This window comes from Desmodus rotundus, chromosome 4, assembly GCF_022682495.2.
Source record: "Desmodus rotundus isolate HL8 chromosome 4, HLdesRot8A.1, whole genome shotgun sequence".
Taxonomy (NCBI): domain Eukaryota; kingdom Metazoa; phylum Chordata; class Mammalia; order Chiroptera; family Phyllostomidae; genus Desmodus; species Desmodus rotundus.
In genome coordinates, this window is record NC_071390.1 from 77,906,974 (window position 1) to 77,921,908 (window position 14,935).

At 42.1% G+C, this 14,935-nt stretch overlaps 1 protein-coding gene across 1 annotated transcript in view; it reads right to left on the reverse strand.

Moving 5' to 3' along the window:
- The window catches only part of TMEM150C (transmembrane protein 150C), a 112,553-nt gene extending 107,512 nt beyond the window's left edge, over positions 1-5,041 (reverse strand). Inside the window, exon 1 of the mRNA XM_053923140.2 lies at positions 4,756-5,041. The gene's annotated coding sequence lies outside the window, so the exon portion shown is untranslated. The remainder of the gene's footprint in view (positions 1-4,755) is intronic.
- Positions 5,042-14,935: the final 9,894 nt, after the last annotated feature.

The following is a 14,935-nucleotide window of genomic DNA, read 5'->3' on the forward strand; positions in this document are numbered from 1 at the left end:
AAACTGTATGATTTCATTCCTATGTGGGATGTAAAACTGAAAGCAACAAATGAACAAACAAGAAAAACAAACAACTCATAGGCACAGACAACAGAATGGCAGTTACCAGAGGCAAGGCGGGTGGAAGATGGCAAAGGGTAAAGGGGGCTAAATACACGGTGACAGAAGACAACTTGACTTTGGGTCGCAGGCACACAGTGCAGTGTATAGATGATGTGTCACAGAAATGTGCGCTTGAAACCTGGATAATCTTATTAAACATGTTACCCCAATAAATTTAATTTTAAAAATGCTAATCCTAACCCATTAAGTTGATTTCATGACCCAAGACATGTAGTTTGAAAAAGTTTTATAAAAAATTTTTTGAAAACATTTAATAATAGAAAAGTTAATTAGGTCTATGTATCTTCTTACCATGCTATTATGCATTGTAAATCTACACACACACACACACACACTCACACACTCACAAGTCGGGTGGGGTTTTTTGGCATTTCTTTTTATAACAACAGGATTACAGAGTCAAATTTTCCTCATTCCTGGTTCTATCAATGTCAAGTTCCACTTTCCTTTAAGGAATATTGCAATCAAGTGTTATCTCTGCAGGGGATGGTGGAGAGAATTTAGAGCTGCATTGTTCAGTACGGTAGCCACTAGCCCTTGTGCTATTTAAGTTAATTAAAATTAAATTAAAAAATGAAAATTCAGTTCTTCAACTGCACTAGACATTTTCAAGTGCTTAATGGCCAGCCACGTGTGGCTCTTGGCTGCCACAGTGGGCCAGTCATAGAATATTTCCATCACTGCAGAAAGTTTATCAGAGAGCACTGACCTAGAGAAAGGCCATTTACTGATGCTAAAACCAAAACTGTTCATTTCTCATTTGGTAAAAGAGTTCCAAGCCCTATCTAGCAGAACTGGCTTGACTTTGAATACTGTATAGTTGAATTTAAAGGCTACTGCCAAAGATTCCATTTTTATCTCAAAATATCATTCCAACCAACCTGTCTAAAAATCTTTGCTTCGACTTTCCACTGCCACAAGTTGTCTTTCAAAATCCAAGCATGCCAGGAAATGATTATTGGATGATCACAATAACTTGTTAAATTTCGACTAACTTAATTTGAAAGTGCTTAGAGCAATTTATCAAAAAACATAAAAATACATGGAATCATCAGTTCAGGAATGACAGTTAAAATAAGTAGGGACCCTTTTCTGTTATCATTAGGATAAAGAAAATATTATTACAAGCCCTGGCTTGTGTGGCTCAGTAAATTGAGTGCCAAAGGGTTGCTGGTTCGATTCCCAGTCAGGGCACATGCCTGGGTTGCAGGCCAGGTCCCCAGTTGGGGATGCATGAGAGGCAACCACACATTGATGTTTCTCTCCTTCTCTTTCTCCCTCCCTTTCTCTAATAAATAAATAAATAAATAAATAAATAAATAAATAAATAAATAAAAATGAAAGAAAGAAAGAAACGAAAGAAAGAAAATATTATTACACACCTGGGCCTGTCCCTAGCTGTTTCATAAACTTAGACTCAGATTGAACAATGTCTGGTCTTTGTATCACATTTTGAGAACTTGAGTACATATCTTGTTTGAGCCACACAGAACCTAATCTCCACTATTGTGTGGATTCTGACCACTGTAGACCCTTCTCCTGAAGGGGAAGACTGAGAGGGAATATAGTATCTTGTCTATGTCTGTCTTGCTTCCCCAATTACTGAACTGATCACAAGTGGCCAGATTATAGAGAAACCCAGTAGCTAAGACTATGGGCCAAATAGTTTCCCTCTGTCGTGATTCCAGGTGCCCTGCAAATCTGGCCGCTGTACTGCAGTGCTGTGCCTACATCACAGGGGAATCAAAGCAGGACAGACAAGAGTGTAACCCCCCACCCCCACAAAGTCGTTGTAGGAACAACTGTGATAGTTCTACAATAACAAATTTTCAAGCTTTTTCATTTCATGGCACACATAAACTAATTACTAAAATTCTGCAGCACACCAAAAATTATATTACGTTTTTTGCCAATCTGACAAAGAAAATAGATATAGTTTTGATTCATTCACACCAGACAGCTATTGTTGTGTTGGCTGTTGTCATTTTTTAATTTGACAACCTGTGGGAAAAGAGGTCAGTGCCCCTGTCTAAATAGTCGGGTATTACGTGTTTTAAAAATCCTTGCAACACACTGGTTGAAAATCACTGTTCTACAACAAAGCCTAACGTCAGGCCACCGGGCCATCAGGCATTATGATGTTCATGCCAAAAAAATTATGCCACAGAGCAAATCTCCTCTGCAAAGCAACCTGTCAAAGGCATTTGATGTGAAATATCTGAATTAACCAATTGTTATAAAGACACTTCAATGTTGATGTAAATAATCCAAACAGATTGGCTCCGGCTACTGGCAGACATAATAAACGTGCATTTCCCAAGTATTTTATTTCCTTATTTATTTATATATTTTTTATTGCTGTTCAAGTAGTTTTCTGCCTTCCCCCCCCAGCCCAACCCCCCAACCCTCCCCACCTCCCTCCCATTTCCACCCCTCCCCCCGGTTATTGTTCATGTGTCCTTTATAATTATTCCTACAAACCCTTCACCCTTTTCCCCTGAAATTCCCTCCCCTCTCCCCTCTGGTCACTGTCAGTCTGTTCTCAATTTCAGTGTCTTTGGTTATATTTTGTTTGTTTGTTTGTTTTGTTGATTAGGTTCCTGTTAAAGGTGAGATCATATGGTATTTGTCTCTCACTGCTTGGCTTATTTCGCTTAGCATAATCCTTTCCAGTTCCATCCATGCTGTCGCAAAGGGTAGGAGCTCCTTCTTTCTCTCTGCTGCATAGAATTCCATTGTGTAAATATACCATAGTTTTTTGATCCATTCATTTACCGACGGGCACTTAGGTTGCTTCCAGCACTTGGCTATTGTAAATTGTGCTTCTATGAAAACTGGAGTACATAGGTTATTTCCAAGTATTTTATTTTTGCTCAATGTCATAACATCTATCATCTAGTCATTATTGTTAGCAAAACTTATTCAGTTTTTTATTTCCATGTCCAGTTTTTTAGCTTCCAATTTGGGGAGCTTGCAAGACATCTATTAAATGTGTATAAGCTAAGGAAGGACTCGCCACTAAAATTCCTATGCTCATATGCCTTGAAGATCACATTTCCAGCTCATTAAGAGATGACAGCTATAGTTAATCTTGGAAACACGGTGTCTTTAGGACACATAGAAGAAAAAGTTTGGGACTTAATGCACCAGAGCTGTGACTCCTAGATTCTTTGATCTGCAAATATCCTATATATGAGCCTAACAATTTTTTTTGAAAATTTTAAGTAGGTCAACTTATTACCATGGAGTTTATACATCCACATTTGCCTAGCCTTTTGATGAACTCCAGCCCAGAATGGAGTCACAGCCCTGCATAATTAAAAACCTGCCTTTGATTCAAGCAGAGAAATGAAGAAGCACAAACTAACATTACCGTTTAGGCTTTGTTATTGTGATAGGCCCAATAACTTGTTTTTGAAGCATTTATAGTAATTTATTATCAACTTAGTAATAAGCAGCCATAAAACAGTTATGAAACTCTTTAAGCATTAACATGGAAAATTCCCCCAAATATATTTGAAGTGAAAAGTGAGGTGCAAGATAGATCCAAGGACTTTAAAAAACAAAGCAAAATATATCATTTAGTATATTTGGTTCCCTAACAGGACTCGCATGTCAGAATGGGTTCGCTCAAGAAGAGGGGTTTCCATTCCAACTGGGCTATGTTCTCATATTCATAGTCACAATCCTGGCTCAGCTGTGAAAGATATGGACAGAATAAACCTGACCAAAAAAATCAGTGAAGTGTTTGGCGATATAATAAAGTGCAGTGGAGGTAGGGGTGGATGGACGAGACCGGTGAGTAGAGAGAAAAGGAATATGAATTCAAAAATGGGAAAAACCCTCTCATCCTCTACTGATTTATTTGAGGAGAAAAACCACTAAACAAGGGCTCTCTCCATAATCCAAGCTAATCACTTTTTTCATTGTAACGGATGCCCCAAAACAGCCTCGGTAACTCCCCACCGCCGTCTCCCCAGAGAAACCGAAAACCCCGTTTCTTTCCCAGTGTGCGCCCAGGAAAAAAAAAAAAAAAAGCAAGACTGCATTTAGAGTGGAGGGCAGTGGACAGGGCAAGGCAAGTTGGTACCTCCTTCCCGGGATCCCTGCTCATTGAGCCAGCCTGACTTGGCTAACGGTAAAGTGAACCTGAATGGCAGTGAGGCTGGGAGGCCAAACTTGGGGTCGCTTCTGACCAGAGTCCACGCGACAACAAAAGGCCTGGGTATCCGGCTGGGGCGGCGGGTGAGGGCACCTGTCAAAGGACGGAACCGGAGCCGGCTGGCGGGCGGCGCAGGGGAGCGGCTGCCGGCACTGCGGCGTTGCTCGCTGGGCGCTTAGTCGGTGGCGGTGCGTCCGCAGGGACTCCGGGACGCCGCCCGGTACCTGCGCCTAGCTCGGGGCGTGTGCTCCCAGGGGCTCGGGTGGGCGGCCCCACGCCCGGGGCGCTAAAGGGAGGAAGTAGGAACCTCGCAGGTCCCCACTGCCCAGAAGACCCCGGCGCCCGAACCCCGCTGCTGCGCCCGCGCCCCCGGTCTCCGCCTCCGGGCTGGGCGCGGAGCTGGGCCCGACGCCCCCTGGCTGCCCGGAGGGCCCGGGCGGAGGGCTGGACGCTGCGGGCGTTGCGCCTACCTGTTCTGGTGCGGCGGCGCCGCGGTCGCCTCGCGGGGCCGTGACCTGCGGTGGTGGCGGCTGCAGTCTTGGCGCACAAGGCACTTCTTTCAGGAAGGGGTGGGATCTGCCCGCCCGCCGAGCCGCGGCCCGCCCCCGACTTATTCTGGGGTTCCTGCTGCCAGGCCTCGGGGAGAGAGCTGAGCCCTCCGGGCCTCCGCTTCTACCATCCCTTGGGATTCCTAGTAGTTACCGGGGCTGGAGCCGAGTGCGGACAGTCGAACCGTTTCTTTCCAAATCCTTTACGGACACGCTTGCCTGGCGCTCCTCTTCCAACAAAAGGAAGGACGGAATCAGGGATCCTCCGCCTGGTGGTTATTTATTCCCGACCTGTGGTAACCTTCTGGCTGGCTCCCTCTGTCCACACACCTAGGGGGTTTGCACACAGCAACTAAGATTCATTTTTATGCCCACCGGCAGATCGTAGCTCTCTGCCACTCAGCGCTCTCCCGCGATTTTCTTTCATCGTAAAGAACTCAGGGCCAACTTATGACCCTGGCAATAAAGAGCAGACTCCAAGCCTACCACCCCGCTGCCCCCCCCTCCCCAGCAGCCCCCTGCCGGCAATAGCTTTCTGTCTTCCTCCCAGAGACTCCTCCGGATCTGTTTCAAAACTGTATTCATCAGTAGTTTAATAGCTTCCCCACCCAAGACCCCAATCTACCAGTGGCACCATGTCAATGACCTCCAGCAGTAGCTGGATCAGTGCCATTTTTGTCACAGGCTCACTCACCATTAACTTCTATTCCAAACGTAGCCTTAGGGGGCTCCCACACACGGTAGGTCCTCCTTTATCAACCTGCCTTAGACTGACCTTCACTCTTTTGGGGGGCCACCCTACCACACCTGTCTCATTAATTTATTGCCTCTCGAAGCATACGATTCAAATTCTCCATTCGAGAACTCTTCCCTTCCTCCACACTCCTGTGATTATTATCTACCTTGTTACTGTTTTCTCCTGGCTTCTAGACTGTGAGCTTCTTGAGGCCAGATACTGGCCTCTCATGTTTTCCTTACCTTAACAATGTTATCCACTCAGTTCAAATAGCAAGAACAGAAACTTAATTCTAATCCAGAATACCCTGAAAGTATGTGCTGAATTTTGTGGAGGTTAGACTATGTGTATTTTTCTGACTGTAACTATAGCTTTCACCAGACTCTCAAAGTGATCTGTGAATTTCTCAAAATTAAGACTTGCTTGAGGCCTATCTGTAAATGAACCCCAGCTCTGACATGACACCCCTCCCACCCTCACCACTCCCTTTCCTCTGCATTAATTTTTTTCTGTGCTGAATGAAGAAACCCTCCAACCAGACCTTCCAATCCATTCTGTTAAAACTTCTGGATCCATCCAAACAGTTCTGGTTCCTCTCAACTGCCTGCACAGCAGAATCACTGGAGGGGGGTGGTGCTTTAAAACAGCAAATGCCTGGGTCCACCTCAGACCCCCAGTCAGAACCTGGAGTGGGATGGGGGCGTGGACCCGAGGAGTGGTGGGGCCAGTACAAGGGTATTTTTACAAATAGTGACAGGTCATTCTGACATGCAGATGACTAAAACACTGCCTTTCATGGGAATAGGATCCCTGATTGGTAAAATGCCGGTACTTTTCCCACCATGGAAGGACTGAAAATCCTTGCACTATGTTTAGTTTATTTGAACATTTTCATTTTCACTTAGAGCCAGGCTCACTTTTGCTTAAGAAACCAACCTGAATTTGTGAGGATAGCAAGCTCAGTGCCATTTGTCAGTAGCACTAAATCACTGCCACCTTCGTCTCCAAAATGTCTATCTAAATAAGCCCAACGAGTGAAATAAATTACATTCCTGACAGTGATATTGACAGCTGAGATATTATGTTAAAATGCTGGCCTGAAGGAGAGTTGGTTGCTATATGCAGACTCTGTTAATGTCATGAGAATTTTAGTGAAGCTTCAAGAGAACTGAAGACAAAACATAAATTTAACTGTGCTTTTTATCTTTGTTTTATTGGCCTTGGTATCCCACCCGTTAAAATTTGTCCACCATATATTCAATATGACCTTATACATTTTAAATCATGTATAGGTGTAAAATTAAAATACTATCCCCGCGCTAGATGTCTTTTTAAAAAGTGTATATAAAGATTCATCCTGTATTCTTAAATGATCTGTTGACAGTATTCCAAAATGCTTCAGAATGTGAGGAAAGGGCCAACTACAGAACTAACAGGGTTTAAGGCCTGAAGATGGAGGCCAGCCACAAACTACCTGGGGTAGGATGGAGAATATGCAGGGACATAACCATGTTGCTCTACCAACTCTGCTGACCCAACTCTGGTGAACAGCACAGGCACCCATACACCTGAGGAGCGGGTGACAGTTTTCTTGGTATAAGTGAACTATCTAACTGAAACAACTACAGACCACTTAGAATTACAAGGAAATTGTATGTACCCCCTCATTTCCTTTCTTCTGGGCAGCCAATTTGCTGTTGTTGATGATTCAAATCCCTTTCTTATTCAGCTGGAAAACCAGACTTGAGAAGCACAACTCATAAATGAGACTCCCAGGATTCTAGGAGTTCCTACCGCTGCTCAAACTGCAACAACTCTAGTTATAATAAAAATCGCTGTAAAGCAGTTATTGCCAACCCTTCTGTAACCACCAATAATTCAAGTCTTCTCTGATAAAAAACAAAGTTCATTGAAATTGCATTTGATCTTGACCAACATCTACCTATTAAAGAAAATCTTGTAGAGGTCATTGGAAAGAGAACAAGAGAGAATACATTTGGTAACAGGATGTCCAATAGGAGCTATTATTTTGTTTTCATTTTATTGGAGGCTCCAAGTAATTATTGTCCATCACTCTTATAAGATGTAGGTCTTGCAAAGTAGTGTTCCCTTAACCACTCACTTACCCTGAAGGTATAAGAGGTTTGAAGTGAAGGCTGAGGAGACTGCTGTGGATTAGAAAATGGTTTCTATAGAGGAGCTATAGGTGTTCTAAGAGGCCCTTCCCCTGCATCCTCCCCCCTCATCCATGGTTGGGGGTGGCAAAGGGTGAAGAGGGCTTTACTCTCACCTTAAGTCTGGTGAGAAGCACTTTGGACAGACCTCTCAGAGAGCTCAGGATGTGTCCCCTGCAGTTTGGGGAACACCATGTGTCTACCTCATGCCTGAGAAATCTAAAGGGCCAGAGTTGGCGAAAGTGGCCTGAACACAGGGTAGGAACTATGATGAGGAAGCAATTTACTCCCACGGAAGACAAGCCTAAGAGAATGAGACAGACAGTGTGGGCTTGACTTTGATCCTACCCAAGAGGACTGGTTGAAAAGTAAAGACACCTCAGCACAAAGAAACCAGAGGTTGGCCTTCAGAGGCCCAGGCCGCAGGGCGGGGTGGAGGAGAATCTAAGGCAACCAGTCAGGCAAAATGAACTTGCTTGCCTGCGCCCAGGAAATGGGTAGTGAGAGATTCCCCAGCAGTGGTTCTGACAAACCCATAGAAGTGCCCATGAGAGAAAGTGTCAACTGGAAAATCTGCCATGGCCAGAAGAAGCCATGCCAGCTAGAGCTGCCCAGGGCCTTTCTGCCCCCTCTTTCCCACTTTAATCCTGGAGCAGTTGGGTGGCCTAGTGAGTGTGGAAGGGGAGGAGGTTCAGGCTGGGAGAAATACAGAGGAAGCCTGCCATTACTTCCCGTTGCCCCTGAAATATGGAGTTTTTATTGTTCAACTGCTTCACACATATTAATTACTGATATAAGAAAGTAACCAGCAGCCTTTTTATTATTTAAGAATGACCCAAATAAGTTATGGGGCCTATGCACTAATTCATCCAAGGGGGAGGAAAACAACTAGCCCCACCGAGTAGGTTTGGACAGACCTGACAGAAGAGAATAAATCTGTGTTCTGACTATACCATGAGTCCTACTGGGTCAATATATCAGCTATACATTCAAATATAATGCATTCCACATTATATCTTACAACTTCTGAGAATGTCTCATCCTGTCATCTTACCTGATTTACAAATAAGTAATATGTATCAAGAAATCTTCTTCATGTATATATAAACTATAACTTAAGCTTTCCAGTAAGAAAGTTGGAAGTAAGTGTTCTGGATTGAAAGATCCAAATGGATCCTGTAATGAAGATGGTAATATTATCCCTCTCTTACAGATGATGTAATGGAGAAGAGAAAACAACTTTATAGAGTGTTTGAGAGGATTAACTATGATAATATTTGGAATGCTTATCACAGAGCCTGATATTTACAAATAGTAAAAAATTACTATTAATATGAAAAAATAAAAAGAAAATAAAAGACCCAAATGGAACTAAATTTGGCTTAAACTTCTATTAAATAGCTGCCACAGTTTCCTCATCTCTAAAGGGCTAATATTAGAGAAAAGGTCTCCTTCAATTAGAAAATTCTGTTTTGAAAAGGCAACAGCCACAGATAGTATGTTCCAATCAAAGACCTATTAATCCTTCAAAGGATGCTCCACCCAGCCAGCAGCCCTCAGACCAGCACATCTGGTGCTAGAGTACTACAGTGTGTTGGAGTGATGAGGGAGAAATACGTATTTCCGAAATGTGGACTGACAAGTACAGGGGTGCCTTTGGCTGAGGTTGATACAAGCACCTTGGTGACGGTTTCCATATTATGCAGTGACAGTTGTGATCTGGGCATCCCCAAGCACTCCCCGGTATTTTCTTGAGTACTAAGTGTAATCTGTTGCCCTCTCCTCCTCCATCGGGAGAGCAGAGTTGCAAAGAGGTCTGTGACTGGTGCTCAGAGGAAGAACCTCAGGTAACCACCAGATTCTGTTTTCTGAAAAAAACTCACTGGAAACTGAGTTTTCCTGTTTGAAATGTGAGACTTGTTTGTTTCATGAGAGGCAGCCAAAAGAGTGTGAACAGTTTTGATTTCAATCAGTTCCCTCTCTTAGGACCTTTTGCTAACATGCATTAAGTTTATGGAAGGCATCTATTATTTATATAATGAAAACATACCTTCTAAATCAGGGAGCTAAAGATGAATCATTTTATGGTATCATTTTCTTTTTGTCATAAGGGATGGTTTTTGAGGAATTTACATCATTCTTATTCAGTCTTTTAAAGTTATAGCTAATAGATGTTGCTTCAGCCCTATAGTTTTGTTACCTTACTCTGCTGTCTGCCTTATCAGCAGCCCCAGCCTCTACCAGAGACCTTGTTAAATATTTTAAATATCACCCCTAGACAGAAGCTCAACTTCTCTCCACCAAAAAAATCTTGTATAATTCATATCCAATTCATACCCACTCCCACTCACTCTCTTTCTCTCTCCCTCTCCTCCAACCCCACTCTTACAAGATGGTCTTCATTTTATTTTCTAGGTCTGCTAACTCTACCAGTTGTTACTCTTCCTGCTATCCTCTCCTAAGACTCTCAAGTGGCACTTCCCATTAGCCTATAAACATGGGCATTTTTCCTCCATTCTAAAAACACCTTTCATAGGTCCTGCTTTTTAGGCAGGCTCCTATTTCATTACTTCCTTTTCATTTGATGAGAAATTTCTTAAAAACATAGTTTTCACTTGCTACCTTCTCTTTATTCTGCTCTTTGATTTACTCTCAGCCTTAGCAATCTGGATTCCACACCTACACTGTGGACTATGCTCCCTTGGAGATGCACAGAAATGACCTTCCAGGCAACTGAGTTGCACTGATTGCTGTATGGACTCCTACCCCACCTCCCTGGCCTCCTTGAAACTTGACGACCCTTCACTTCTTGGGATGTCATCATTAGCTACTGCAGTTCCTTACTCTTCTCTGACTACTTCCTCATATATTTCTTCACAGGAATGCCTCATACAAGGATGTGATCCTGTATATCTTGCTCTTGGTCCCCTCTTTTCTAACACTGGCCACTCCTTCTGTGTAACATTACGCTTTCCAGACAACTCCTCAGACCACACATCCATCATGAGTCTCTAACGGATGAGCCAGCCAATACCCTCAACTCAAAAGCAAATTCCAGGAACATCTTATTTGTATTGTAGATCAGCTTGAAATCTTGGATTACCAACAACTTCTCTCTTTGAGTAATCTTATCTTCACTCAGTAACTAGGTTCTGTTTCTTCCTCCTACTTTTACATTGTGTTAGGAATCCCTCTCCTTTTTATTTCTACTGCTTGGGGGCAAGTCTTCATCACCTCTAACAAGCTTGATTATCTTATTTTTTTGTCTCTGCCTCCACTCTCTCCCCTATTCCAATTCTCTTTCTCACTGTCCCCCAGTATCTTTTAAAATGATTTTTTTCCTTTTTTTAATTTTATGACTTTTCCTTAGATATATGGTCATATATGCACAATTAAAAAGTGAAAAATGAAAATACCTGGCTGGTGTGACTCAGTGGATTGAGCACCAGCCTGTGAAATGAAAGGTCACTGGTTTGATTCCTTATCAGGGCACATGCCTGGGTTGTGGTCTAGGTCCCTCATGGGAGGCATGCAAGAGGCAACCAATCAATGTTTCTCTCACACACTAATGTTTCTCATCCTCCCTTTCTCTCTCTCTTCCTCCTCTCTAAAAATAAATAAATAAAATCTTTTTTAAGAAGTGAAAAAAAATTCAAATATGTATAAATAAAATTTAGTCTCCCACTGTCTCTAGCCCCTTCCTTCTTACCTCCTAATTTAACAGCTTGGTATATATCCTTTGGAATTTTTTTCATCCTGAAACCAACATATATTCACATTTTTTGACTTCCAGGCAAGATGAAGGCATTGGTAAACACGCTTTGCCTCCTTGTGTGACCACAAAAAGAATTACAGCTAGGTCTCAAAACAAATAACACTCAAAACTGTCAGAAAAATCAAACTCTATGGAAGTCCTACAACCAAGGATTTATAGAAGCCACATTCATCTAGATGGGTAGGAGGAGCAGAGATGTGGAGATGGATGGAAAGGCGAGAAGATGCAGTGTGGCACAGAGAGGTGGCAGTGGCAGCAGGACAAGCACAGGCAGTCCCACATTCACATGAAGTGGCTAAAAATCGGGAGGGATACCTTGGAAGTGAGCGATCCCAGCCCCAGGCCAGACTGTACAGCCCAGGGATCCAGCACCATGAAGATAAGTCCCCATGACTTCTGGCTGTAAAAACCAGTGGGGGTTGGAGCGGTGGAGGAAACTGCCAAATTTTCAGGAAACTCTGCTTAAAGGGCCTGCAGAGTCTTAAAATGTATGCACAGTCGTAAAATCCCTCCACTCTGGGATTCAATGCCAGGGCAGCAACTGGAAGGGCTCCAGTCACATAGGGGGAGTGGGTGAAGTGACTGGAAATGGGGTGAGTGCAGGGCAAACCTCCAACAGTCAGGCAGCGGCACAATCTTCTCTCCGAACCCTCCCCCCACACAGAGCCACAAGGTGTAGCAGATTGCCCCACCCTGGCAATTACCTAAGGCTCTGCCCCACACAATTTACTGGTACCTTGCTACATAGGCCATGCTACTAAGACAGGGAGCCAAAGCAGCTCTACCTAATATACAGAAACAAACACAGGGAGGCTGCCAAACTGAGGAGGCAAGGAAATGTGGACCAAGTGAAAGAACAGAACAAAACCCCAGGAAAAGAACTAAATGAAACAGAGATAGCCAACCTAGCAGATACAGAGTTCAAAACACTGGTGATCAGGATACTCAAAGAAGTCATTGAGTATGGCAACAACATAAAGGAAGAAATGAAGGTCACACTAACTGAAATAAAGGAATATCTATAGGGAACCAACAGTGAAGGGAAGGGAGTGGGATTCCAATCAATGATTTGGAACATAAGGAAGAAATAAACATTCAACCAGAAAAGAAAGGAGAAACAAGAATTTCAACAACAACAAAAAAACCCCAAAACATGAGGATAGTATAAAGAAGACTCTGGGACAACTTTAAGAGGTCTAAAATTCGCATCATAGGGGTGTCATAAGGAGAAGAGGAAGAGCAAGAAATTGAAAACTTATTGGAAAAAATAATGAAAGAAAACTTCTCTAATTTGGCGAAGGAAATAAACATACAAGTTCAGGAAGCACAGAGTCCCAAACAAATTGGATCCAAAAGGACCACAGCAAGACACATCATAAGTAAAATGCCAAAGGTTAAAGATAAAGAGAGAATCTTAAAAGCAGCAAAAGCAGAGAGTTACCTACAAAAAGTATCCATAAGACTATCAACTGATTTCTCAAAAGAAACATTGCCGGCTACGAGGAACTGGCAAGAAGTATTCAAAGTGGTGAAAAGCAAGAACCTACAACCTAGAGTACTCCCTCCAGCAAGCTATCACTTAGAATTGAAGGGCAGATGAAGTGCTTCCCAGAGAAGGTAAAGCTAAAGGAGTTCATTATCACCAAGCCATGAAGTGTTAAAGGAACTTATTTAAGAAAAAGGAGATCAAAAATATGAACATTAAAATGGCAACAAATCCACAACTATCAACAACTGAATTTTTAAAAAACAAACAATCAGAACAGGAACAGAATCATAGATATGGAAATCATTTGGAGGGTTATCAGCTGGGAGGGGAAAGGGGGAGAATAGGGGAAAAGGTGCAGGGGTTAAGAAGCATAATTAATAGATACAGAATAGAGAGGGGGATATAAGAAAGTATAGGAAATGGAGAAACCAAAGAACTTAAATGCACGACCCATGGACATGAACTAAGGGGGATGGGATTGCTGGAGGGAAGGAGGGTGCCTGGTGGAGGGGGGAAATGGGTGAAAAATTGGGACAACTGTAATAATATAATCAATAAAATATACTTAAAAACATATATTCACATTTTAAACATAAAAATGGAGTCATGATACATATATTACTTTAGAACTCTCTTTTCTCACTTAAAAGTATATCGTGGACATCTTTCCAAGTCAACAGATATAAAGCTAACTCATTTTTTTAAAAAAACACAGCTTAATTGAAATAAATCAAGTACCATAGAATTCATCCACTTAAAGTATACAATTCAATGAGTATATTCACTGAGTCATGCAACCATCACCATAATAAGTTTTAGAACATTTTCACCACCTCAGAAAGAAATCTCGTACCCATCATCAGTCAATCCCACTTTCTCCAACACCTCCCCTGACCCCTTGCAAACACTAATCTACTTTCTGTCTCTATGGATTTGTCCATTTTGGATATTTAGTGTATATATCATATAATACATGGTCTTTTGTGTCTGGATTCTTTCACTTAGCATGTTTTCAATACTTAAGCATGTTGTAGCATGTATCAAAACTTAATCCTTTTTGCCCTGGGTGGTGTGGCTCAGTAGATTGAGCGCCAGCCTACAAACCAAGGGGTCGCCAGCTTGATTCCCAGTGAGGGAACATACCTGGGTTTCGGGCCAGGTCCCCAGTGGGGGGCATGCGAGAGGCAACCACACATTGATGTTTCTCTCCTTCTGTTTCTCCCTCCCTTCCCCTCTGTCTAAAAATAAGTAAATAAAATCATTTAAAAAATACTTAACCCTTTTTTTTCTACATAATATTCCATTGAATGGATGTATCACATTTTATTTACCCATTAATCTGTCGATAGACATTTGGATTGTTTTCATCTTTTGGCTGTTATGAATAATGCTATAAACATTTGTGTACAGGTTTTTGTGTGGATATATATTTTTTTAATTTCTGTCCAAAAATATATATATTTTTGGACACACAGTTAAGAGTGAAAATTTTGGGTCATGGTAACTCTATATTTAACCTTTTGAGGAACTGCCAGACTGTTTTCCAAAGTGACTGGACCATTTTACATTACCATCAGCAGCACGTAAGGGTTTCAATTTCTCTACATCTTTGGCAATGCTGTTAGTGTCTAATTTTTTAAGTGCTTTTAAAATTATAGCCACCCTAGTGAGTGAAGTGTTACTCATGGTTTTGATGTGTATTTCCCTGATGGCTAACGATGTTCGCCATCTTTTCATGTGCTTATTGGCTATTTGTATATTTTCTTTAAAGAAATGTCTATTCAGCTCCTTTGCCCATTTTTAAATTGGGTTATATGTCTTTTAACTTTTGAGTTGTAAAGTTCTTTATATCTTCTAGATATAAATCCCTTAGCAGATATATCATTTGTAAATATTTCCTCCCATTCCATCGGTTATCTTTTCACTTT